The sequence below is a fragment of the Hibiscus syriacus genome, unplaced genomic scaffold, assembly GCF_006381635.1.
Source record: "Hibiscus syriacus cultivar Baekdansim isolate YM2019G1 unplaced genomic scaffold, ASM638163v2 tig00110221_pilon, whole genome shotgun sequence".
Taxonomy (NCBI): Eukaryota; Viridiplantae; Streptophyta; class Magnoliopsida; order Malvales; family Malvaceae; genus Hibiscus; species Hibiscus syriacus.
This window is the reverse complement of record NW_024062635.1, coordinates 2,788,773-2,816,733: the sequence shown is the minus strand read 5'-3', so window position 1 is coordinate 2,816,733 and position 27,961 is coordinate 2,788,773. Positions and strand designations below refer to the sequence as shown.

Below are 27,961 nucleotides of genomic sequence, written 5' to 3'. Positions count from 1 at the left end.
AGGGTTTTAAAACACTTTCTAATGATAGAAATATATGATAAATGGGTTGAAATCATCTAGTTTCTTAAACTTTTCTAAAACCCGATTTTTACAACCATGACCAAACCTTGATCTTAAGGTCTCAAATGAAAGCTCAAGAAGTATTGATTTTTTTCTTACCTTGGTTTGATGAAATAGACTCAAAATAAACCATCTATTTTCTTTATAGAGAATGTTTATACATGTTTATACCTACTATTAAAGGACAAGGAACTAATGAGCAACATGAGAAGTGGCTGTCAATGGCATATAAGATGCAAATAATTGGATGCTATGCACAAACTGAACTTGGTCATGGCTCTAGTGTACAAGGGCTTGAGACTACTGTAACATTTGATCCTCAGACTGATGAATTTGACATCCATAGTCCAACATTGTCTTCAAGCAAAGTGAGCCTTTAACTGATTTTTTCTTTGACATTGATTAGTTACATCATTCAAGTAAGTTTATCGTGAGAGGTTCTTCAATTATTCTGTCAATGACTTTTGGTTAAGACACCCCTAGTCCTCTCCTATTTTTCTCGTGTGTAACACGTTTTCTTGTTGGCACTTTACATTATCTTTAGAAGGTTTTAACCTTATATCGCTCTCCCTGTATTTTCTTGACTTAATGTTTTCTAATCGGCTTTAACCATGGAGTGCATGGTAAGTTCTAAATTCATAAAGCCGCTTATTTGGATGGTATTTCAGATATTAATTCAAGAGTTTCATTTTTCAGGTTTTATTGTCCAGCTGCGAAGTTTGGATGATCACTCGTCTCTTCTAGGCATAACAGTAGGTGATATTGGAATGAAATTTGGAAGTGGGGCGTATAACAGCATGGACAATGGTCTTCTGAGCTTTGATCATGTGAGCATCCCAAGGAGCCAAATGCTAATGTGGTTTGTTCTCTAACCACTCCTCTATATGTCTTTGCCTCTCTTGACTTCTTTTTTCCCTAACTGAAACTAATATATCATCTGTCATTTGATGTTTCTCTGGTTGCCCACCCTGTAGAGAGAATGCATGAGAACATATATGTTTAGAATTGCATTGAGTGAAGCATCTTCTGAATGATTCCTATAAGAAGCGGTTGTCTCAAATGAAGTTAGAAAGATGTGAAATTTTCTACTACTTCTCTTAACCCTATAGGAGTTTTACATATCAGAGATTCAGAAATCTATAACTTTGAAAATTCTTTCCTCAATAGAGAGCCACCCAGAAGAAATCAAAAAGTTATAATCTGGGTTGAAGTGCCACTTTTATAGCGTGATTTTCATGGACAAAAAAAGTTGACTGTTCTGTTTTTCTTTCTCTTCAAATGTCTCAGTGTTTCACAAGTTACAAGAGAAGGGAAATTTGTGCAATCTGATGTTTCTCGCCAGCTGGTTTATGGTACTATGGTCTATGTTCGACAAACAATTTTATCTGATGCTTCTTGTGCTTGCTAGGGCCGTTTGTATAGCAACAAGGTATAGTGCTGTTCGTAGACAATTTGGTTCTCATAATGGCGCTCCAGAGACTCGGGTTTCTTATTTTGGCTCTTGTACACATATACATGTTATAAGTATGGGTTGCTGTTGTATACCGCTACCTTTTATTCTCACTTCTAATAGCTTTTCCTTTTCCATAGAAACTTCCAAATAAATGTTATGAAGAATCTCTGATTTGCTGCTGCTGAATTTTAAGAATTAGTTTTTCACGTGTTGAATGCCAAACTAATTGTTTTCATTTTTTTAAACGCAACAAAGCATATATTTTCCTTTAATTGCTTCGGCATATGCATCCAGATTCGTTGGTGAGTGGCTGAAGTGGCTGTACACTGATGTGACCCAAAGATTGCAAGCCAATGATTTCTCTACATTACCCGAGGCTCACGCATGTACTGCGGGGTTAAAATCTATGACTACTTCTGTAACTGCAGTACGTTACTTTTACCAACCATCAACATTTCTTCGAAATATTGTCTCACCATAACATAAACAGTCTCTCTATACATTCAAAGAAATTTGCATTCAATAGTCATCAGTCGATGGCTCAATAACACAAGTTTTTTCATTGGATGCTTTTAGCTTGAGTAAAATAAATATGGTTGCAGGATGCAATTGAAGAATGCCGAAAATTATGTGGTGGTCATGGATATCTCTCTAACAGTGGACTTCCTGAGTTATTTGCACTTTATATACCTACCTGTACTTACGAAGGAGACAATGCTATGTTGCTTTTACAGGTATGTCAAATGAGAAATATACCATCAGCTTCATTTTTTCCTTTAGATGGTAGGGATAAAAAAGGGATCGGATCTAAAATTCTTTAGTGTTGAATTGTTACTTCTGTAGGGTGGGGTCCGGGAACAAGCTTGTTGGGACAACAATTAACATGGTACGAGCGGAACACCTCATGCAATGCCGTTGTGAAGTTGAAATGGGTTATCCGTTATATTTTATTTTTTCTTCTTTATCCCCTCAAGATTGTTTTGCAACTTACCTTTTCATGTCTTGGAGATTGAAAACATTAGTTTTCACAAACATTAATTAGTATTTGCTGAGTGCCTATGAGTAGGTTTGCTGGTCCTTGTTGCTTTTTTAACACTTTCGAGCTTTTTCTCAATTCTATATACAAACTATTGCCAAGTGCTGGCGTTTATTAGTTTGTACTCATTGACAATTATCACCAGCTTGGGTAAATAAAAATGGTTCATTACTTGTGTTGGTTCACAGCTCAGGATTTGTTAAAGCCAAGTTTGATATTGGAGACATTCGAAGTGAGGGCTGTGAGGATGTTTATTGCCTGTGCGAAAAGCCTTGGCAAATTTTCAAATCCAGAAGACGGTACGTCCTTTATACCCAGATTGAGAAGCAAATGTTCTCTTTTATCTGTATTTTTTTTATTGACATGTTACTCAACTAAGGGGTTGTTTGTTTACCTCTTAATGAAACCATTCAGCGGCGTGTTTGTTTCGCATCTCTGAATGATTCAGTGTTGACTGATTCAGCAAAACAGTGCTGAATGATTTAGCACAGAAATACATTCTGAATGATTCAGAGCCAGTAAACAAACAACATGTCACATTCAGAGCTAATTCATCAAGAGCCTTTGAACATTCAGTATTTGAATCATTCAGCACTTAATCATTCTGAAGTAACAAACAGCCCCTAAGTTAACTTTCAGAAATTTTGCAAGGTTGTGCAGTAGCTTCTCTGTTGAAGTTGTCGATGTCCGTATGTTTGATGTGCTTGCACTTTCTCTTTTTGTCTTCAGGTTTTGCTGAACTTTCAGTTGATTTGCTTGAGGCTGCAATTGCTCATTGTCAGTAGTTAATTGTTGTTTCCAAGTATGCCTCTCAAGTCTTGTTGGGTCAATTGTTACGGGGACGAACTCTATTTGCGTAAAATTTTAAATTTCATGGCCTTTTTGAGTAGTTATGGGCAGAAGTTGAATGAGATCCCCCTTCTTATTGGCTGCTGCTTTTGTTTTTAGATAAGTTTTGTAAGTAGTTCCTTTGTTTTATACCAGGTTCATTGAGAAACTGCAACAGGACATACCAGGAAAGGGAGTGAAAAGACAGTTGGAGATCCTCTGCAATGTATATGCTTTGCATCTTTTACACGAACATCTCGGCGATTTTGTCGCCACCGGCTGCATTACCCCAAAGCAAGGTGCACTAGCAAACGAACATCTGCGATTGTTGTATTCTCAGGTTTGTTTCGACAGTCAGATTTAGTTAACAGGGTGCACTCAGTTTGAAAGGCTGCAGCGAATCAGGTAGTTCTCATCTCATTTTCTTCTCAGGTCCGTCCAAACGCCATTGCCCTCGTCGATGCATTCAATTACACTGACCACTACCTTGGCTCAGTCCTTGGTTGCTACGATGGAAACGTCTATAAAAAACTCTATCAGGAAGCATGGAAGGATCCCAGCATATTCACACAGCAAGACTGACATGCCGTTTCGAACTGTAGATTAGGATGAATAAAGCAACAAGATATCGGACATCCGAAAGACGAAGGTGAGGTTCACTGTTCACTTATCTAGGCTACTACTATCAACCATCTCTTAGGACTTAGATTATGGCAATAGTTGTTATGGTCTTAAAATTAAGGACATATCTTTACCCACTTGAGTAGCTCCCCTGATAAGCTCATTATTCAAGTGTTCTTGGAATTCAAAAACAATTTACCCTTTTTGAAAATTAATTCACAAATGTATACATATTAAACTAATATTAAAAATAAAATTTGATGTTTTATGGTCATATAAAAAAATATTGGATACATGCTCACAAAAGGTTATGACTGCCTACAAATATCTTAATTTAAAAGTTAGGTTCTTGTTTATTTTTTCCACTTAAAAATTATTTTAATTACTATAAATCTATTTTATTGAAACAGTGTTAAATTATAAATTCAGTATAGCAAACCTCTTATATTGTAATTAATTTCACAAATAATTATTATTAAATTTAGTATAATTTAAATATTTCGATTAAGAGTTTGATGCTTCTACCCTTGTAATTTTTTTTTTTTTGGAATTATAAGAGTCTAGCACATTAGACTAGAGCTGGGAAGTAGAACACTGCTGCGAAGGGGCAGCATCCGAAGCGAGGAGGGACACGATGGCAGCAGGAGGAGAATCGAAAGATACCAAAGAGAAGTGCTGATCTGAGGCGAGCTTGGCAAGTCCGTCTGCAACTTTGTTTCCTGATCTTGAAATCCATTGGAAGTCAATCTCCCAACTCTATAAGCACATGTCAGCAATTGCGCGAACAAGAGGATTGTGGCTTCGAGAAGGGTCTTCATCAACTAGCATCTTGATGGCTTGCGAGCTATCCGATTGCACAAGGATTTTCGAAAGGCCTCGACTCCAGGCGACAAGGAGATCATCATGAATTCCCCAGAGTCCAGCTTGAAGGACAGAGCACATACCAATGTATTTACAGAAACCCATGATCCAGACACCATCCGAGCTGCGAATAACGCCCCCAATCGAGCCACGGCCTATTGTAAGGGAAACCGCACCATCAGTGTTTAGACACAACAAACCAAAAGGATGCCTAGATTACACAAGAGACGTGGCATTTGTCTTCTATGGGAAGTCAGCCAAAGGGGAGGATTTCTTAGAAGGTCACATATCCTAATGTTACTCTCGCCTAAGCACGCTTACTGTGGAGTTATGATGGGATCCAACGTATTAGTGCACCCAAAATCAGAATTTTCTCAATTTTTTTGATATAATCATCGGTTTCTGATCTATTGATCGACTAATCTGAAACGTGTACTACAAACGCAAGAGTGACCATCCCAACTCAGTTTACTTCATTAGTAATCATCAGGATTCAAACCTCTGACCTTAGATAAATTTATTAAAGTGAACAAATTAATCATTTAAGGAAAAATAATCATATAAATAGATGATTAAGAATCTAATCCAATAACTTAGATAAATGATAAATACAAACAAAATATTGTTGTCAATAATAAATGATAATATCATCTATATTAACATAAAAATTGTATAACAATGATAATTTTTTGATAAATTGATATCTCCACAATTCAATAGTGACCTATCTTCAATCATTGCAAACATTTATAGATATCAAATTTTAAAATTTAAAATAGGAGTAAATCATCAGAGTATAAATTTAATTTTAATAATAAAAAAAATTAAAATAATAATTGAGGTCCTTAAACATTTCCAAAAAATAATATGACCTATTTTTTGACCTTTAAAATTAGAAAAAAAATCAAATTACTCTTTGACCAATGAAATCAGATGTTAAACATGATAATACTGATGTGGTAATTCATAGTATTGATGTGGCAATTTACGCTATTGACATAATAGTTCAAGGTGACTAATAATGTTGTAACACCCTGAACCCGATTGAGCCTAAAGTGTCACATTGAGCTACTGTGGTAACCCCTGCTTTTCAAAACCTATTCATTCTCATTTAAAAACATACAATGTGGTACCAAACTAAATTATATACAACAGTCATAAAATTACTTTTATAAAATCGGAGGTTCGTGACACATAATTTAATTAAAATAATACAACTCAAAGTTTACAAATCTCAATACACAAGGGTCCTCGAAATACACATCTCCACTACAAAAAACCAACAAGTACTCCGCGAGGAAATGTTGGAAATCCTACTGTGACGTGCTCCTCGAACGGCTCAAGTTAACAACCTACGAACAGAAAACATCTGAACACTGAGCTTACAAAGCTAGTAGTATAATTGCTAATCTAGAGAAACATTAAGAGTTTCATAAACTAAAGCATGATAAAGACATGATACTAAGCAGTAGGTACATGCATGATCCTAATAAAGAGTTATCTACTTACGATTCTTCAATTGTACCTCTGGAGTGTAAGTCTCATGCTTCCCTTAATCTCTACTAAGGGCCATGCCATGATAGTACCCGATATCATAATGCATCCCCATGCGAAACACAATGATAGTACCTGATATCAAAAAGACATCAGGTACAATCACCAACAACAAGTAAGCATCATGGTATAGCTCGAGGTCACATAACATCACAGAACTCACACCCTTATTTGCTTACTAAAGAAAATTTAGGTAAGAATTGGGTCACATAACATCAATATCTCTCTATTACCTCAGGCGAGGTTGAGTCACACAACATCAGCGCCTCCAAAATACCTTAGGCTAGGTCCTGGTCACACAACATTGACACCTTGCCTGGCTAGTCTACTCCTCTTGAGTACATGGGATGTGTCTAGGAAACGCAACATCCGAACAACGTCCGACTAGTGCTTTAAGTTCCTTGGCACTGACTTGGATATATCCTGATATTCTATACACACAAGACGATCGTCATCCTGCTAAAGTAACTCGAGCATCATACAAAGGCTAGTTTTATGGAATCTTACCTTATAAGGTTCTTATGGTTATCACACATAATATTATTATCTTATTATTATCTTTTCTTTACTACTAGGAGTGTTCACTATTCGATTTTAACTGAATTAGTTCGATTAATTGGGTCAGCCATCGAATTAGTTTGGTCAGGGAACAGTTAATGTTTTTTTCAATATTCAGTTAACGATTAATTTGGTTCGGAATCAATTAATTAACTAAATTAACCAAAATTATTAAATATTATATATATTATAAACCTATTTTAAACTCAAACTCATTAAAAATTAATACTCGATTATTTTTTAATCACACTAGATTTATTAAATTATCAATACCTAATTAATTTTTAACTCAAATAAAAAATATACATATATTATATTTAAATTAATCTAATTATAAAAAATTGTAAAATAAATCGGTTAATTCGGTTAACCGACCGAAATAACCGAACTTTGTTCGGTTCAGTTAATATTTTTAAAGAAAATTTAGATTCAGTTAACGATTAAAGAAATATTTTTTTGGTTAGTTCGGTTATGGTAATTCGGTTCGGTTCGGTCGGTGGCCGAATTAACCATTTGAACACCCCTTTTTATTACCAAGCTCCCCTATAGAACTAACGTCTCGACACACACACGTTAACCAATGCCACACAAGGGAAATCAAAGTACCTCGGCTACTCGCTACCGAACTTATCAAATTCAGGCGAGGTCATCCCCTAACTCGACACTATCCCACTCGTTCTCTTATTTGGAACGTTATGCAAGGGTTTATTAGTTTGTTATTATTATTAGTTAACAAGTTGTTCTATTCTAATCGTTCGTTACTTAAGGGCGTTTTAGTCATTTTTACCTCTCAAAAAGTCTCTATGTATTTCGTGATTCCACGATGATTATTGTGTTTGTTGTTCAATGTTTGTAGCACTAGTTAGCCCGATCCCTATCTCGGGTTCATTACTAGGTAGCGACTCTCTGATCGCTCTGATCGCTCTTATCGTACTTCCATTCGATACCCCTTGAATTGAAGGTACGACTTACACGTCTTTGGTTCACTAACATTCTCAAAGACCACACTTTTCTTTGTTAATGAATCTGACTTACTCATCGTATTGTTTGTTGGTATATCCTCTGCAACGATCCTCGTACTTAACCATTCGAATACATGCTCGACTAAGGATACTTTGACGTATTACACTTAGTATGGTTACATCGGTTGTAACCCACCTCTACAAGTCTTCCTAGGTATGTTTGGTCATTTATGTCCCCCACATGCTAAGTTCTACCATTACGGATCATCATTCGCATTTACGAGCCTTAAACAAGTCAATTCTAACAATTCAAAGTAAGTAGTATCGATCTCCACTTGCAGTATCGATGCCTTATGGTTAAGTATTGATACCCATATGAGAATCGGTACCAAAAATATATTTTGTTGCTGAAAAATAGGCCTAGTATCAATATTGTACACCCTGAGTATCGATACTATAGGGGCAATATCGATACTCTCCCTAGAAGTATCGATACTCCATGCCATTTCCCCAAAATTCATCTTGATTCATCCAGTATCGATATTGTTCATCCAATATCGATACTCGAACCCAAAAATATCTTATTTAGCTCGGAATTACCCAAAGTTCATCATAAATGACTTCATTTTGTTTAGAATCATGTGCTAAAGCTTTAGAAAGTTATTTAGGGTCTTAAAGTATCATAAAAACACATTCTTAACACTTAAAATGTCCTTTAATCATGAAATCAAAGTTTAAACCCTAAAACAGTCAACTACTCAAATCCTATCAAATCTTCATGCTTATAAAAAATCTTAACACCATAAATGATTATAAATACACTACCTTGATGTTGGAATCCCAAAATAAAGCTCCTTTAAGCACAAAACACTTTTCTCTAGGGCTTGGATGATAAAACCCTCACTTTCTCTTGTAAAATAAGAAACCCAAGCTTTAATCATAAAAACAAAGTTTAATGAGGGATTATGGACGAATTTGAAACATGAAAGAGGCTCAAGAACTTACCTTGAGCTATGGTGCTTAGAGAGGAAGAAGAGGAAAATAAGAATGAAAAGAAATGAGAAGATGAAATGAAATAAAAGCCCTCATATTTACAGAAATGGGAAAATTACGCTTTTGGTTTTTTCTAATCTTTCCACTATTTGAAAACCCATCTTTTTATGGCTAATTGGGGTTTAACCCAATTAAGCCCAACTCGACCCAACGACTTAAATTATGAAATTCACAAGGTCTACATGCCTCTCGGGTAAACCTAAAATTACTAGACTAGAAATTGAGGTGTTAAAACTCTCCCATTCTTAAAAGAAATTTCGTCCTCGAAATTTACTTGGGTTGACTTAAAAATCCCAAAGTACCTAGACTCTTATCAAAATTGATCATCGAGAAAGAGTTCCTCACAACATGATATGTTATTCAGAAACTCACAAATAGACTTATGACCCTATTTCCTATAGGGTGCTACTTGCATCAAACATTAAGTGAAACCTTAAACGAAACTAAAGAATTGTATCCTTGTTGTATGATATTGTATGCTTAAGATGTCTCACAAGGAAAACATTACTCTACGATTCAATTACTTTCGTTGTACCCCTTGCTGGTTAACTCTACACGATCAAGTTAACAAATTGCACAATTCTATAAATCTTTGATACATGTTGAACTTCGATCACTCGTCATGCAACACATAGAGATCTTACGGGTAATTGCTAAACACGATCTCGACATCGAATACTAATGATATGATGGCGATTCTCAACTTACTAATGTCGATATCTACGCTTCTGCTACGCAACTCCGATTTAATACTCATTCACGCTACTTGACTGTTTCTCAATTACCTTGCAGTGTACATACACTCTACATATTAAATCGTGCATCTAAGGTACTCATAACTAGAAATTGGCCACTTACCTATCGAAACTAGCAACATTTGGCTCTCCTGGAGAGCACGTCTCAAAAAACAAAATCTCTCAGAACTACACTCTGACTAAAGATTTTAAGACTCTACGTCTTAGTCATCCAATCACTTAATGTCACTAAGCTATTTGATAACTTCTTTAGTCTGAAGTACTAAAATCCATGTTACCACATAACGCTACATACTGTTATGTGTTGCATATAGCTTGCGCTCATATACCAACAATAAGATATTACGGTTGAGGCTTGACTCACCAAGCTAAATCACTTGCTATTCAAGCAGGAATGCATATTGACGAAATTGAAGGGATCTCTACATCTCGAGACTCGTAACTCACTACCTCACCTGTAGTATCCTTAGAACTTAGGGTGAAATATGGAACTGTGGCATCAGAACATGTACCCTACTAACTTACTCCTCGCGAGTACTTGGGGCATCTGCTCCCAGTTAGCAATTGAAGTGCCTCGACATTAACTGAGATACATCCTGATGAGTCTGACAACTAAGATAATCGTCTTACAAGCTATAGTGACTTAGGTATTCTTAACACTCTCATAGATATCATTATCTCCAATGCTACTTGGGATTATAAAATCCCTACGAATTGATCATACGAACCCTCTCAACTGACGACTGGAAAAGTCCTTATAGCCTCAAACTTAGCTTGATAACCCATAAGGATGATCCCTTAAAAAAATACACAAGGGTAAAAGATTTTGCGGCTCAACATTTTCTTAGAGTTGATCTTCAAATCAATAAGGAACAACCCCTTAATATATTATCTCTGGATCTGCAATCTTAAGGTCAAAGTAACACTTGCGGTAACAACTTCCCTTAGGTCGACCCCTTAAAGAATAGCTAATGTAACCTTGTTTATTCCAGTAAAACCCACCGACTATGCACTTGTATGCTCGCACTCGGATCATCTACACAAATATTTTTTCTACCTAGTTCGCTTGATAGTACCAAAGAATGCACTTATATCTACTAGAGCATTATGGAAAACTGAGATAGCTGAAAGCATAGCTGAAAGCATACCTGACATCTCATCTGCATCACTAACGTCCTGACACTGACTCTCTGTAACCTGACAAGCGGGACTGCACACCCTCAAGTCAGAAATAGGTCGATCCGTTCCTTTACCCTCATGTCCGAGCATAGAACTAACACCTCTCTTGGTAGGCTCTCTACCATACTGAGCTACTGAGATCGCTTCCTTCGATCGAACTAAAATATCACCATCCAAACTAGGGCAATCCCTTACCATAGACACCAAGGATCCAAATCTATAACACTTCCTAGAAAGTTTAAAGCACCTTTCTCGGTGATTTTTGCCATAATGTTCGCACCCTAGATACTTCAAAACTCTAACATTCTAAACTCTTAATTTCTTAAATTTTACACCATAATATTCTAAATTCTTAAATTATTTCAAATTAACATTCTAAATTATTTTTTAAAATATTTATTTTAACTTCGAAATATTTGAAATTTAATTATACTTTTTATTTTTAAATTTTTAATAATTATTTCAATAATGTAATTTGAATTTTTAAACGTGTAAATTATATATATTATAGAACTTTGAATTTTAGAATTTTCCTATGTGATTTTTTTTAAAATAATATAATTTAAAAAAAAACTATGAACTATGTATCCATAATTCAAAAATACAAGTATTTGGATTTTACGAGTACCTGATTTATGTATACTCGAATGTAAAGAGTCGGGACACAGATTAATATTTTAATACTAAATTTTTTTGAATACCCAATATTTTAAATATAAAAAATAGAGTACCGATTTCGAACACCCTTACCTTTTAACACTTAAAAACAACAAAAAGTCCATGCATAATGCATTGAATTAGGTATACGGTACCACCGAAGAAAGTTATGCTGAAATTCAACCTTATCGTAACTTCTGCATTAAAATCCGTCGCTTGAAAACGCGCCACATTTCCTCCTCTCTTTTATTTAAAATCCAAAATCCTTGCTCTGTTTTCTTTTGCTCCGCGTTTCTTTTCTCTTTTTTTATTCCGATTAAAGCAAAAACCCTAATCTCCTCCCCTTTTTTGACCGTAAAATCTAATAATACCCCCTCACTCATACGCCGTCGATTCTCTTTCCTGATCTTAGGACCTCGCCTCCGCAATCCTCTCCTCCACCGCCCCTACCAAGTCTCAGCCACTTGCTCCTCCATCGATTCTTTCCTGCAGTCGCATACACCCGATCAGTCCCGCCATTTCTTCTCCATCACCTTCCCCACCCTAATTAGCAGGCTCTTCGGCTTTGACGATGCCACGTCACTACCCCCACCTTCGCCGTCTCAGAAACCCCAGCTTCCACAGTCCAATGGCTGGATCGAAATTGCCTCCCAATGTAACCACGCAGATTTATCCTCTCAAATATTCTCCCTCCTTTCACCCAATGGAACTTTGATGAACTCAATTTTAGCCGTTGATAGACTGTCCCTCGTCAAATACGTTTTCCCAGTTGAACGGCTCCCTGAGTGGGTCCAGTTCATGCTGTCGAACGGAAAATATTGCCGGGTTATATCTGATTTGTGCCCTTTCCTTAAAGGTAAAGTCGAAGAAGTTTCGGTTCAGGGCTCTTTATGTCAAATTCAACTGAATGTTTTTGAATACTATCTGTTTTGGTTCGCTTATTATCCCGTTTGCAAAGGGAACAGCGAGAACCTGGACTCGAATTCAGTAAAAAGAAGCAGTAAGTTTAGGTTAGAGAACTGGACACGCTCAATTCCGGGGTTTTCAGGGTCAATTAAGTGTGAAATGGATAAAAAATTAGAGGGTGATCTCTATATACAGCTTTTATACGCTTATCTTCGTGTATTTGTGCCTATATTTGATTTGGGTGCTCACCAACCCTATCGTAGTTCAATTTTGAATCACTCTTTGAAGTGTGATGGTTCTGTTATATTTCGTGCTGAGTTTTTCGTCAACATTTTCGTGCAGTATTGGTTGGTTGATAATGATTTTTCGCCATTGCCTGTTACTGTATGCAAATCGTTTGGTGTGTGGTTTCCATTTAAGTCGGTGTTGGGGGAGATCCCACCAACAAGCGGATTGGGTGAAGTGGTGAAGTTGTTTGTGAAGTACTTGAATTTGAGCTCATTGATGAGTATGGATGGGTTTGACAGTATTGAGTATAATGAAAGTTCAAGCTGGAGAGTTTCTGCTGGTTTTGATCGTGGGACATCAAGGAACTTTGTTTCCTTGTCACCTTCTGTGTGTCCCGTTGGTCCTTGGAACTCCTGCATACAAAGGCCATTGTATAGTTTTATATTGAGAACATTCTTGTTCTCTCCTATGGGAACATCAATAAAGAATACATTCCAAGTGTTCTCGGTATGGGTTAGCTATGTGGAGCCTTGGACAATCAGCTTGGATGATTTTGCGGAGCTTGATGCGGTTGTCAATGGATCAATTAAAGATGTGAGTAACTGTGAACAAGAGTCTCAAATTTCTGGATATTCTCCGGCGTGGGAAGCCTTTGTGTCGTCTAATTTTCCATACTACAGTTCACTGGTTATGCATTTCATTGGGTTTGCACACAAGTTCTTTCATACAGATCCACAAATAATTGCCCAGATGGTATTGAAGGTTTGCTTTTAACTGTAGCCATTTTTACTTTCATGAAGTGAATTTTCTGTCAATTTCTTCGTTTTAATCTAATATAACGATATACCCCCAAAAGAACATAAAGTTGATGGAAGCCAAAAGGTCTGGTTGCAGTCTTGTAATCCTAACAAGCCCATTCTATGGTTCTGAGGTTATCAAAAAGTCTCGAGTTTCTAAAAAGCAAATTTTTTCTTTTCCTTATGTGGAATGCACGTGTTTGGCGATCTCTAGTAGCCAACTGAATTTGGGTTGCTGACTTGTTGGTGTGCTTCGGTTGTTTGGACCTAGGAGATTAGACGTAGATATTGGATTTTGTCCTAACCAAGTCCCAAAACTGTACAAGTGTTTGAAGAAGTATGTGCAAGTGACTTCTAGAGGAAGATATTTCTTTTGATGGCTGTATAATAAGAGCTTCTCTATGCACGCAAGGCACTGATCAAATTTGCCCCTCAAAAGGGTCTAGGGTGCAACAATTGACATGCATGTGCATATACCTTGTAGACACTGGTCTTTTCATGTATAGAGGGTTCCATACTAGATTAGGTGCTGTCGTTATTTCATATGGGATTTAGGTTGTCCGTTCATGTCTTACTGTAATAGTTTTACTTTCCTATCATTTCCCATCATGGTTGAGTATCTATTTCTTGGCTATCAACATTGTTCTTAAGGTGTAGATAACAAGAGAAGGATTGAGATGAATGCTGAAATAAGGTGGATAACACTGTGCACTTGCTAGTGGTTGTTGGTATATGTACCTAGGTTACCATATGATTTAAGATAAAATGTTCTCTTCTAGTCTATTTATTTTCTATTTTTCTTCTAAGATATTTTTCATTCTTTCTCTCATTTTTCAGGTTATAAGTTTGTTGACATCTTCTAAAGAGTTGGTTTATCTTATGAAGAATATGGATAGCCTTTTTCATTCTAAACAAGTTGGATCAAGCAAATCAGCCCTCAATGGCCTGTATAGATTTGTTCCTTCAATTCATGAACAATTGAAGGTAGATTACTGATTGGATCCGAAGAAACACAGGGACGACAAAGGAGGGCCGTTTTAAGTACCCGATACGTTTCTGGTACGGGGACGGCTGGGGTACGTACCGGGACGTGCCACAGTGGTAGGGTACGACTGATCGAATTGGGGGACTGTCAAAACTTATCCGGGGACGTCCCCAGATAATTTTGACTGCAACGTGACCCACGACTCAGGGCTATCAATATTTAAAAAGGAACAAAAAAAACCCAATTAGCTTAACATAAAGAGAATCAATTTCCCAGAAAAAAGCACAAAACAAAACGCACAATATGCTTGTTTCTTTACTAAGAAAGTATTTGCCGATGATGAGAAGAACTTTACGGCCGCATTTGTCTCTGCCTTGGACCTTAAAGATATTGATTTTGTCCAAGAGATGTTCTTGCTCTGATTTAGAGAGAAAGGAATAACTCGTGATTTTTTTAGTGGTAATCGCTCTTTAAGAGAATTTTGAAATTGTGCAGTAGATGGGGAAGGAGATGGATTGATTTATATAGGAAAGTGGGGTGGCTTTATCCGAGTTTCGAGTGAAGAACGGGTCAGAACGGAATATTTTAAGGAATCTTTCGTTTTGGAGGCAAGTGACTCTTTGCAACTCGGTGGAGTTATGATTTGAGTCGCTCAAAAACTTAGAGAGAGAAATAGTGAAAGGTCAGTCTTCTGTGGGGGAGAAATGGATGATTTTCGTCGATAATCTTATTAAGAGCGTAACAAGAGGAGAATTAAGGGAAATATTTCAGCATTACGGTCAAGTTGTGAGGATTTTCATTCCAAATTATACTCAGAAACCGAAATACACGAATTATACTTTCGCGTTTGTTCAGTTTGCAAGCGAGGAAGGGAGGAGGAGGGCTATCCAGTTTGTTAACGGAACTTGGATTAATGGGAAAAGAGTTTCAGTAGGGTTAGAAAAATATCAGAACAACATGAATAGAGAAGTTACTGAAGGTAGGACTATGAGGGATGGGTCATTCCCAATTAGGGTGGAGAAAACAAATGGTGAGAATCATGCTGGATCTTTGAGAAACTTGAGGGATAGTAGATCATACAAGGAGGTGGTGGAAACGACCAATCGAGAGGTTAGCGAACATGTTAATAAGGAAGATGGACAAAGGTCAGTGAAGGCTGCAAATGGATTAAGGAATGTCTGGGAGTTGCATATCCCTTCGGAGGATTCGAACTGGGTGAAAAGGTCCTTGACAGGGGTAATCAGACATTCCTTCGAGCAGGAATTTGTTCAGAAAGCCTTGGTGAATAAAGGAATTCAGGTAAAAATATCGAGATGGGGCTACGCATGGAATGCCAGTGTTGTAACATTTAAATCGATTGAAGAGTACTCTGATATATGGGAAAGAAAACAGGAGGAGTTGTTTTATTGGTTTGACTGGTTAGAGCCATTGCTAAATGAGGAGGGAGTTCCATTGGCGTTTTGTCTTGTAGAATTAATAGGATTACCGTTATTATGCTGGAATGGGGAGTTCTTGGAGAAACTTGTTCAGAAATGGGGAAAGTACATTGGCATCATGGATTCTTCAAAGAAGAGGTCAGACTTATCGTCGGTAAGAGTTTTGATCAGGGTCGCCAGTCCGTTTGATGTCCCTGAATCGATCACAATAGGGTATTATGACAGATCATACAAAGTCAAAGCCATATTGGGATCGGTAGTTTCAAAGCCGGAGGAGTTTTCCGGGGTGATTGACGCAGAAAATTCAAATTATGGGTACAGTGAAAATGAGTTTTTCGAGAAAGAGGGTGGTCGCCGTCTGACTTTGGATCAAGTTGGAAATCACAAGTTGCTTGACGACTCTATGCCGAAGGTAGACAACTGCCTTGATCAGGAATAGAGGAGTAGGTTGGAAAAGGGGGATGGGGAGCAGGTTATACCTAAAAAGTCAAACAAGGATATCTCAATTTTTGGGATGTCAGATTTGCTTGGAAAAGGAAAATATCCTTTAGGGGATCACGTGGGACTTGGCTTGAGGGAAGAATTGGGCCTTGATTCTCAAGCCCAAGAAGATGACAATTTGATTTCTGAATCAAGTATGAAGAATTTGTGTCCTTCAGGACCTGCGTTTAATCTAAAATGGATAGGTGAAGGATCCAAAGGCATAATTATTCCTATTTTAAACAGGAAACAGAATAAGCCTAACCATGAAGTGCGAACGGATGTAGTGGTCTGGGACAACGAAGTTAGGATTGCTGAAGGAATTGAGGAGGAAAAGGAAGATGTATCAGTTCAATCTGTTGGAACTCAGCCACTGGAATTAATTAAGGGAAGCTTTCTAATGGTCTAAGGAGCTGGAGTCCGTTGGATCATCTGTCGAGAAGTTTGTTTATTAGGAGTGTTCCGGTGGGAAGATGGAAGAGGGGAACTTGTAATAGAGTTTATAGAAGATCAAAAGAAAGAAAATTATGGTATAATCCCAGTACAGAAGAAGAGCTGATGCGACCAACTGAGTTGTAGGACCAAAATTTAAATGTTTCTAATCCTATTTTGAGCACTCAATCATTCCCAATTATAGTGGAGGAAGGTATAATTAGCGATGATGAGGAAGGTGGTTCTCTTCGAAATGCAGTAGGGGACATGAATCAGCATTCAGGGAGTTTAGAAGTGCCACGATCAGGTTGTCAGTCTCGAGCTGTGAAAGGGAGAGAGGGTAGGAGAAAGAGAAGGATTTTAACTAGGGAAGCTTTGGATGTGGCTAGCATACCTACAGTTACTTCTCTATATTTTTCGATGTTTTTGGAAGAAGCAGTGGCTACGTGGGATGTTAGTAGGATGCTGGGGATTTCTTTCAAAGAAGGCAAGAAGACATTTTTAGATAAAATTATGGATCTTGAAGAGGGGTTGGGGGTTAGTAGGAAGTGTTGAAATAAGGGGAATATGTTTTTGTGATCATTTGATCAGAGGCTTTTGGGTTATTTGTTATCTTTATGAGGAACATTAACATTATTTCGTGGAACATAAGGGGTTTGGGGAAGAAGGAAAAATCAAGAGCTGTAGCTAATTTGGTCAAGAAGAACAAGCCGAGTATTCTACTTATTCAGGAAATAAAGCTCGAAAACTATTCTAACGCTCTTAGGAGAAGGATATGGGGAGTTTTCTTGAGGGATGCATTTTTCCCCCAACTGTTGGGTCTGTAGGGGGTCTGCTGGTAATGTGGAATGAGAATGATTTTAAAATGTCCAATAGCTATCTAAGTGGCCGGATTATTGCAATATTTGGGAAGTTTAAGAATTTTGATGAAGAGTGTGTCATTATGAATGTGTATGGTCCCTCCATTGAATCTGAAAAGGAAGAATTTTACAGGGAATTGTTGGAGTTTGTTTCAGCTCAAGCGAGTTTACTTTGTATTGGGGGGGATTTCAATACGTATCTTGATCCGACAGAGAAGATGGGAAGGTCTCAAAACTGACATTTTGTTGATATTTTTAGGAATTTCCTGTAGCAAACTAATTTAATTGATCTTCCGTTGGTCGGAGGAACCTTTACTTGGTGCAACAACAGGGAAGAATCAACCTGGGTCAGACTAGATAGGTTCTTAATATCTGGAAATTTTTTGTCCTGCTTTCCGAATGTAGTTCAAAGACTGTTGCCTAGGTTCATATCAGATCATAATCCGGTGTCTTTGGATGATTCGTCTGAAGATTAGGGGGCCTAAGCCCTTCCGATTTTATAATTATTTATTAGAGGAAGAAGGCTTCGAGGATTTGGTTAAAGCTTCAATGGTGGATTTGATGGAGAGGAATAACAGGAGGGGTATATTCAGTATTTTACAGGGAACTAAAAAATCAATCAGAAACTGGTCAAGCAGGAAATTTAATGGGATTTCAGAGTCTATTGTAACCTTGGAAGGGCAAATTAATGAGTTGGAATTAAAGGCACAAGGTAGTGATCTTTTTTCTCAGGAGTGGGATTAGGTGAAGCAGTTTAGATCGAATCTCTGGAGGCTGTACAGGATTGAAGAAAATATTTGGTTTCAAAGAGCAAGAACGAGATGGATTAAAGGAGGGGACAGAAACACCATATGTTTTCACCTCTGTGCTATGAACAGAAGCAAGAGAAATGCAATTACAAGTCTGAAGATTAATGAGACTGTTGTTTCAGATCCGTCCTTGATTAAAACCCACATTTCGAATTTTTTCAAGACAACGTTTAATTCCATTTCTACAATGGAAGTGGAGGATTTATTGCTGGATTTTTCTAAACTGTCTGGGTACCAGTCTACAAAACTAGAGGAGCAGTTTTCTGAACAGGAAGTTTGGCAAGCTATAGCAACCTCGGACAGTTCTAAATCTCCTGGTACGGATGGTTTCACAATGGGTTTCTTCAAGAAAAGCTGGCCAAATTTAAAGGAGCATGTATTGAAATTTTTTAATGATTTTTACTTCAGAAGAAAGTGGGAGCATGGAGTAAATCACGCCTTTATTACTCTAATTTCGAAGATTTTAAATCCGGAAAAGGTTGAAGACTATCGTCCAATTAGCCTTGTAGGAAGTTTGTATAAGATACTATCAAAAGTCATATCCAAGAGACTAAGCGGCTGTGTTGGTGACATTATCAGCCCTTTCCAGTTTGCTTTTATACCGTGGAGACAGTTGTTGGACTGTGCCTTTATTGCAAATGGAGGGATCGATTATTGGAGAAAACAAAGACTACAAGGGGTTATTTTTAAAGTTGACTTTCGTAGAGCGTACGACTTTGTTGAATGGCCAATATTAAACAGAGCAATGAAGGAGATGGGTTTTGGTACTAGATGGTGTTCGTGGATCTCACAGTGTCTCTCTTCTGCTTCAATTTCGGTTCTTGTGAATGGGTCTCCCTTGGAAGAGTTTCCAATGACTAAGGGACTTAGACAAGGTTGTAGTCTCTCCGCTTCTCTTTAATATAGTTGGTGAGTTGTTGCATTTAATGCTCGATAAAGCAGTTGAGAAAGGTCTTTTTCAAGGTTTTGTTATTGGGAATTCTGAAGATTCCTTTCGGTTATCTCATCTTCAGTTTGCCGATGATCTCATCATTTTTTTCCAAGCTTCACTTACTCAGATTAAAAATGTGAAAAGTGTGTTGAGGATTTTTAGTATTATGGCGGGGTTGCATCTAAACTTGAATAAGGGTAAACTTTTTGGTGTTAATATTGATGAGGATATCTTATCAGATTGGGCATTGGAAGTGGGTTGTTCTGTTGATCGTTTTCCCACAGATTACTTGGGACTTCCAATCGGTGCTAAGATGAATTCTAAAGCCTTATGGGATCCAATCTTTAAAAATTTTAACTCCAAACTAGCTGGGTGGAAAACCTCTTGTCTTTCGTTGGCTGACAGGACAGTTTTGTTGAAGTCTGTGTTATCTTCCCTACCAATTTTTTCCTATCATTCTTTAAAATGCCTTGCAAAGTTGGGAAGAAATTAAATTCTTTAATGGCCAGTTTTTTATGGGGTGACAGTACGGAAAAAAGGAAGATTCACTGGGTTAGTTGGAGTACTGTTTGTAAACCTTTGAACAGTAGTGGCCTTGGGGTTCTTGACTTGAATCTTTCTAATCGAGCATTGTTGGAAAAATGGGTGTGGAAGTTTGCAAACGAAAAGAATTCCCTATGGAAAAGAGTGTTATGTAGCAAGCAAAAGGTTAGTTGCAATGCTATGTTTATTAGTAAGGTCATCTCTCCAAAATCTTCTTGGAATTTGAGAAGTATTGCTAATAATTTTTTGAAGAATGATTCGGGGGGAGAGTGTCTTAGATCTTTTTCGAAGTTACAAGTAGGAAATGGAAAGTCCATATCATTTTGGATTGATCCATGGGTGGATGAGGTTCCTCTAAAAAATCTTTTCCCTAGAATTTTTGCACTCTCTACTAACAAATGGGGTAAGGTTGCTGAATTTGGAAGTTTTGAGTTGAATGGTTGGGTGTGGAACATTCTTACTAGGAGGAATTTGTCGGATTGGGAATTGGATCAATGGATTGATTTGATGGTGAAATTAAAGGATATAAAACTCACTGATTCGGTTGAAGACTTTCTCTCTTGGTCTGCAAGTGGTGATGGGTTATTCTCAGTAAAATCGTGCAGGAAAGCTCTTGGAGGGGAAGATGGGGGTAATGATTTGTGGTCAAAAGGGGTTTGGTTGGGTTTGTCATCGCCTCGTGTCGAAGCTTTTCTTTGGCAGTTAGCTCATCAGAAAGTTGCAGTTAAAGTGGAGTTAGCAAGAAGAGGAATGTCTTTAGAAGAATATATCCTCTGTCTGTTTTGCAAGGAACATGAGAAATCAGTGCAACACTTGTTTATTACGTGTTTTGTAGTGTGGGAATTATGGAATAGAGTGGTTAGATTCTGGGATTTATCTATATTGTTACCACAGGACCCTGCTTCTTTACTTATCTCGTGGGGGAATTTGAGGGTGAATTCATTGATTTGGAAGTTTATCCCGGGAGTTGTTTTTTTGTCTATTTGGAAAGCAAAGAATGCGATTGTGTTTGAAGGATTAAACCTTGATAGGTTGTCTCTCTTTTTCCTCGTGAGATTTAGGCTATCTAAATGGTTCCTAGCTAAGTATCCTAAATTCCATAAACAAGAGGATCTGCTTATTGGGGATCCATCACTTGCCGATGGTATTTCTGTTCCTAAACCTAAGGATTATTCTATGATTTGCTGGCTCCCTCCCCCTGTTGATTTCTTGAAGATGAATGTCGATAGAGCTGTGAGGTTAAATGACTCGGTTGGAGGTATTGGAGGCATTTTAAGAGACTGGAATAGCTGTACTCTTTTGACTTTTTCAGAGAATATTGGCCAAGGTCCTCCACCAGTTGCTGAATTAAAGGCTATTAAAAGAGACATTGAAATTTTTTTGGCATCATGTTGGTCTGCTGTCAGTAGGTTGGTTGTTGAGAGTGATTGCAAGTCATCTGTGGAGTGGATCCATTCCCCCTCTTTGGCTCCAGTTTTCATATTGCCTTTAGTTAAAGAAATTTTGTTGATCATTTCTGAAAAGGTGGTGTTAATTAGGTTGATTCCAAGGGCTTGTAATGGGGAGGCATATAGTTTAGCAAAGAAGAGGATATGTTGATTGTATGATTTTAGTTGTATGTTTCATTCTATGGTCAGTAGGATTTTGAAGTAGGTGAAGTTGTTAAGTCTTATGTAATCTCTTCGGATGTAATTGTTAAGGCTTATGTAATTCTGGTTAAGTAATAAAATGAGGCACTCTTTTCCTCCCTCCACCACTTGATCCTTTCTGTTAGGAAAGGGTTATTTATGAGGGAGGTTTTTAATGAGAACTCCTATTTCTATAAAAAAAAAATTATTTTTATAATTTAAAATAATTATTTTTATATTTAAATTAGATATTGTTTGATAAGTAGGTGTTTATCTATATTTTAGATAAATATTTTTTTTTAACTTTTTTTATCAAATTATTTTTATTTTAAATTATCAAATGTATCAAATGTATTGTAGATAAATACTTTTTTAAATTATTTTTATATTTAAATTAGATATTTGATTTTATTTATGATTTTTTATATATATTTATAATTTTAAAATTATTTTATATGTCGTACCCTTACCGTCCTTGTACCCTGTAATTTTAAAAATTGTCGTTTTCCATCCCCATCCCCATATCCGTCCTCGTATCCATCCCCGTATCCGTATTAGTGCAACTGAATCTCTACACTCTTTTCTTTTGCTTATCCGTCTAAGCAAATAATGAATTAATGGTTCACATCTAGACGTTTAATATTTTCATTTTCCCCCTAAAAGAATCCAATTATGGTTTCTCAATAGCTACTAACGTTCTTTGGTTGTTCCGATTTTCTTTTAGACCAAGGATATATACACAATTGTCTGACTTTCTCACATTACATTTAATTTCATGATTTGTTTTGCTGGTGGCATCAGGACTGGGAGGATGGTTTATGTGAAAGTGATGCTGACGGGTCTTTCTTGCATGATAACTGGAACAAAGATCTAACACTCTTTAGTGACGGTGAAGATGGAGGACAGCGACTACTTCAGGTTTTCAGATCTTCTAATATTTGTAATTATAAAGCTGCAATTGCATTTTCTTAAATCTATCACAATACTTGTCATTATCAGTTGACAATGAATTTGTGTGTGTAGTTGTTTATATTGCGTGCGTGTATACACCCGTTTTTATCCGGGTAAAAAAATATTATTAAATTATTATTATTATTATTATTATTAATACAAATATATGTTTTTGCAGGCTACATTACAGACAATACAAGCCCAAGTGGAGATAGAACCAGCAGTCTACCACTACAACATCAACCCAAACCCAATTAGGATTTTACCCTAATTATAGCTGCCAGCGCCACCTTGCCTTAGCCATTGGATCTGGACCCATCCAACGGTCCAGATCGCTAAAAGGATAGGGTTTTAAAATCCTAAATATCTTCAACAGTCGTCAACACATGTTCAGCTTTCAGCCGTGAATGTGAGTCGCGCCGTCAACACATGTTCAGCTTTCAGCCGTGAATGTGAGTCACGCCGTCAACTCCTGAGCCATTGTTAAACACGTCCGAATCATCACCATCACTCATGTCGGCCACCGAACAGCAAAAACAAACAAACAATATCAGCAAAGTCAAGGGCGTATCCCCTAAATCATACCTAACCTGTCAATATTTCACCAAACAACAAAGAAAAATGAAGAAGATGACAAGGGGATTCGGTGAATACAATGGAGATAAGAACGAAGGGAATTTCAACGATAAAAGGGGGTTTATTAACAACCATTAAAAAAAAGCATCAACCAGAAGGGAACCAGAAAATAACTCACCAACACAAGGGGAAGAACAACGAGAGTGTTTTCATTAACAGGGGATAAAAAATCGAGTGAAAACAGATTGTAAGGGTCGGTTCTTCAACATATCAGGGGGACTCATTGTAACAAAAAAAGAAAAACAAGTGTGTAATTGCATAATTCAAAATCAGAAAAGGCAATATAACTATTGTTTTGTTTCAAGGTATTCTAAAATTTCTTTTGTTTTTTTAATTTGTTTTTGTGTGTTGTTATTATTATTAACAAAATAACAGGGAAATAGGAGTAGTATTACCTTAGCCTTGAGTTGGATTCTTTGTCGAGGTTAAAGCAGTGTCGGAGTCTCGTCGGTCTCGGGTTGTTACCGAATTGAGGGGTCGAAGCTTTCATTTGTTCTGGGTGTTTGTTTAGTGCCTAAGGTTTATCTAGTGAAGTTCTAGAGAGGGAATCAAGGTGGTTAGTTTAGGGTCTGGCCTCATAGGTCGCCTCTGTCGGTAGTCAGAGCGTGGAGTGGCCACCAAAATATGGTGGCCGGCTGCAGTTCGTTGGACTTTTGAGGTTCTGTTCTTGAGAATGAAAGATTGGTGCCACATGGTATGGAGAGGGAGAAGAGTTAGAATAACATGTTATGCTTTAGTTTAGGTTAAAATTTATATATTTAGGTTATATATTAAAAATTTAGGATTAATTATCACTTAGCCACCGAAACTTAGAGGTAGAATCATCTTTAATAGCATATTTTCACTTTAGTCACTAATAAGGATTGTTTTCAAATTTAGTTTTTTGTATTTGTCCCGATTTTGTTATTTTTCAGATTTCGGTTTTAGTTGTAATGTTTAGGGTTATTTATATTAGGGTCATCATATTTTTATTTTCAATTCATTTATGTCATCAAATCAATGTTTGCATGTTTATAATTTTGTTCCTTTATTTTATGTGCACTTAATTTCAGTCTCAAGCAGTATTATTGTATTTAAACATTTAACTTCAATTTTTCGCATGTTTCTTTTTAGTCCTTCGTGTGTTTATGGTTTATTATAAGTTTTAGTCTATTTCAATTATTTTGTTTATATTTAAGTTAGTAAAGTTTTATTTAATATTACTTAATCCTCATTTTAATAAATATAATTATTTTCTGAAACTTGTAAGTTGTTATGTTATTTTTTTATTTGTTATTTAAATCATATTTGTTCATTAAGTATTACTATGTATATAGTATATATTTTTTAGTTATGAAAATATGTATAATTTTAATATTAAAAGGTCATATTGTAGTATAATTTTGCATATATTATTTGTTAATTCAATTATCATTAATTTTCGCATGTTAGCCTATATGTATATATTAATTGAATGTTAATTATTAACTTTTTGACTTTTGTTGCATTATTGTTTGTTTATGAAATTGGCATTAATAACCCATGTTTTGAATTCATGTTTTACAATATTATTTATATAATAATGCAAAACCTAACCTTTTGGAGCTTCCCACATCTTCCTTGAAAAATCTAGACCATCACTTTAAGCTTGATTTGAATTTGGTTAACGTGATTAGCATGTATATATTTAATGTTTATTTCTTTTGTATGTTATTATTAGAATGTGTGTATATTTTTCTTAACAATATTTAGTTATTATTAGTTTTTTTATTGTTTATAAATTACATATATAGTTTTATTCATTTTGATATATAAATTAGGTACAAGGCATCTTTTAATTAATATTGTATGTTATCTTTATGTGCATAACTCGACATTATTGCATGTTATGTTAATATTTGACTTTGTGCATAATATTTATAAATATTACATATTGATTTAACGTATTTGTGTATTTTTTATATTATTATTTGGCTATGATGTTTGTAAATATATCGTTTTAGTCCTTGTTTTAATTTGGTTTAATTGTGATTTAGCCTTCAAGTTTTTGATTTGTTGCACTTTAGTTCTAAATTTCATTTTTGGATTATTTTCATTTTAGTATCTGTGTTATTTAATGTTTATATTTTTTTATTTTGGTCTATTAACCCTTTAAGTTTTTGTTCTAATTATTTTGGTTCTTATAAGTTTAACTACTTATTTTATTTTATTTATTTTCTTTAAGTTATTAATCTGAAGTAAATTAATTAAATTTCAATAAATGGATCATGTTTTAACTTTATATTCAATTCAGGATTTCCACCATTTACGACAACGTGTAAGCGAAATAGTACTAATTTTGGGCGTTGTGGGGGTGCTGATCCTTTCCCACGCGTAACCGACTCCTGAACCCGTTTTAATCGAATCTTTGGTAACACAGACCAACTTTTGTCTTAAAAAATGATTTTTCTTAAAATTGTTTTTTAAAAGACGATTTTAGGTATTCGACCTACCTAACCCAAAGGTCGATGGCGACTCTTTTCAACTTTACCCAAATTAATTCCAAATTACCCATTTTCACAAAATTAAAAATCTTAACTGTTTTCTAAACAATTAAACGATTGTCCCCGCCGGAAAACGGTTACGACAGCTTGGCGACTCCGCTGGGGATCAGATTTTTTAGAGAGTCAGTCTGTAAGTCGCTTACACATTGTCGTTTGGTAGAAATTATGAGTTCGAGTCTTTAGTTAACTTATGATCCTTTTATTGAAGTTTTTAATTGCTTTATCTTATTATTGTCTTACTAACATTTTTATCTTTGTTTTCAGATTTGTCCAAAGTTTTGTCGAATGGTGTCATTTTTCTTTTGAGTCAAAGGGTTGAATGTTCCTCCTCACACACGTCACGAGCATTTGCATAACATAAGCTCTATACCCGAGCTCCGAACCTTTCTAAGTGGGGGCGAAAGCGACGCCTTTGTGAGAATTTATTCTCCATGCAGGCCTAGCAAGTAACCTTCGGGATTCATATACCTTATGTTTTCGTGAGAATTTATTCCCCGCATAGACATAAGGGAATGTATCCTCTCGAATTGAACTCGATCCGTTTAAGCCTATAATGGGTGAGGATTGAGGGTTTGGCAGCCCAAGGGGGCACTAACATCAAGGACAATTCGAGTACCTTTTTCTGTTAGAAACGGAACCACGCATATAGTGAACCGTAGAACGATCACCTGAGGTATAGATATATCGAACCTATGTCTGTCAGTAGGTACCCAAAATAGGTGTACACAAAGGAGGAGCGTTTCTGAACCTTTTCTTTTTGCTTTAAATATTGTTTAATAACAGCATGCGAACTAGATACCATGTGGTTAGGATTAATTTCTTGAAAAATCATTGTGGGTATATAACATGTTTGGGTAGATATCATGACGGGGTAGGTGTTATATTCATCTTTAAATGACATTTTTATTTGTATCAATTTTCTTACTTGTACTAATTCATTTTCATTTTTTTTATGTTTTTTTTGTTATTTGCATTGCATCATTCAAGATTAAGGGTGTTGATCTTCAGTTAATCGTCAATTTGGAAAGCTTTCAATAATGGATGAAAAGTATTTAAATCAAGTAGTTCAAAAATTTAAGGTACGACAGTGGGCTGAAGCATTGCAAAGATTGGAAGGGGACAGTTTGCCAGCTGATCACGTGTCAGATTTAGCGTGTTATGCTTCCGTTTCTCTTAAAAGAAATGATATCCAGGACTTACGAGACATTTGGGAAAAATGGGAGTAGAGTAAGAAGCAACAGTTTTACCAGTGTTATGGGGATATTTCATATCTGTTATATGTTGATATTGGTGATGAGCTGATCCGAGCCTTGATTCAATTTTGGAATCCAGGGTACAACTGTTTCACTTTCAATAAAGAAGACATGGTTCCTACCATCGAAGAATATATTGCCTTGTTGCGCATAGAGGATGCTCAAGAGAATCAGATTTATTCCAAGTCCATCAAAACTCAACCCTTCAGAATCAAATTAGCCAAAATCGCAGGAGTACGTGAGGAATGGGTGGTTGCTCGTACAAAACAAAAAGGTGAAAGTGAAGGCATTTCTTGGATTGCTATTAAAGGAATCATTCAAAGTCATCCTGACGAGAATGTGCGATTTGACCTCTTTGCACTAGGTATTTATGGCTTAGTCATTTTCCCAAAGGCCTTGGGATTTATTGAGGCTGCAGTTGTGGATTTATTCGAGCAATTACAAAAAAAGGTCAACCCTGCTCCTGTGATTTTAGCAGAGACGTTTCGATCCTTGAATGCTTGTCGAAGGCTTGGAGGTGGTCGATTTTTAGGATGCGCGTAATTACTATATGTCTGGATCCGTAGCCACTTCTGGAAAATTGAAAAAAATTAATATCATTGGTTTAGTACCAGTTACTCGCCTTTGAGAGAAGTTCTATAGAAAGATTGGCCAAAAGGAGTCACTAAAGACATGTGGATAGATGCCCTTAAGAATATACAAGACAAGGATATCGTTTGGCGCGCCCCTTGGCAAATACAAAGTGAGTTCCTCTATAAGTGCGTTGACTATAATTGGGTGATGTTGCTCGGTTTATGGGGAGCAATTGGATATGTACCACTTTTGGTTATGAGGCAATATGGTGGCCATCAATTTATCCCATTCACTGCTGGACTGCACTCATCTGAGTTTGTATTCTACGGAAACAATTACAAGAAAAACATCTCGGATGCAGTTAGAGGATGGAAGAAGACTTTATGTACTAGAGCCGATGCAACCAAGGTAATG

At 36.4% G+C, this 27,961-nt stretch overlaps 2 pseudogenes; both read left to right on the top strand.

Moving 5' to 3' along the window:
- The first annotated feature begins 221 nt into the window (after positions 1-221).
- LOC120114224 lies at positions 222-3,959 on the top strand (annotated as a pseudogene).
- Position 3,960: 1 nt separating this feature from the next.
- The window catches only part of LOC120114222, a 38,166-nt pseudogene continuing 14,165 nt past the window's right edge, over positions 3,961-27,961 (top strand).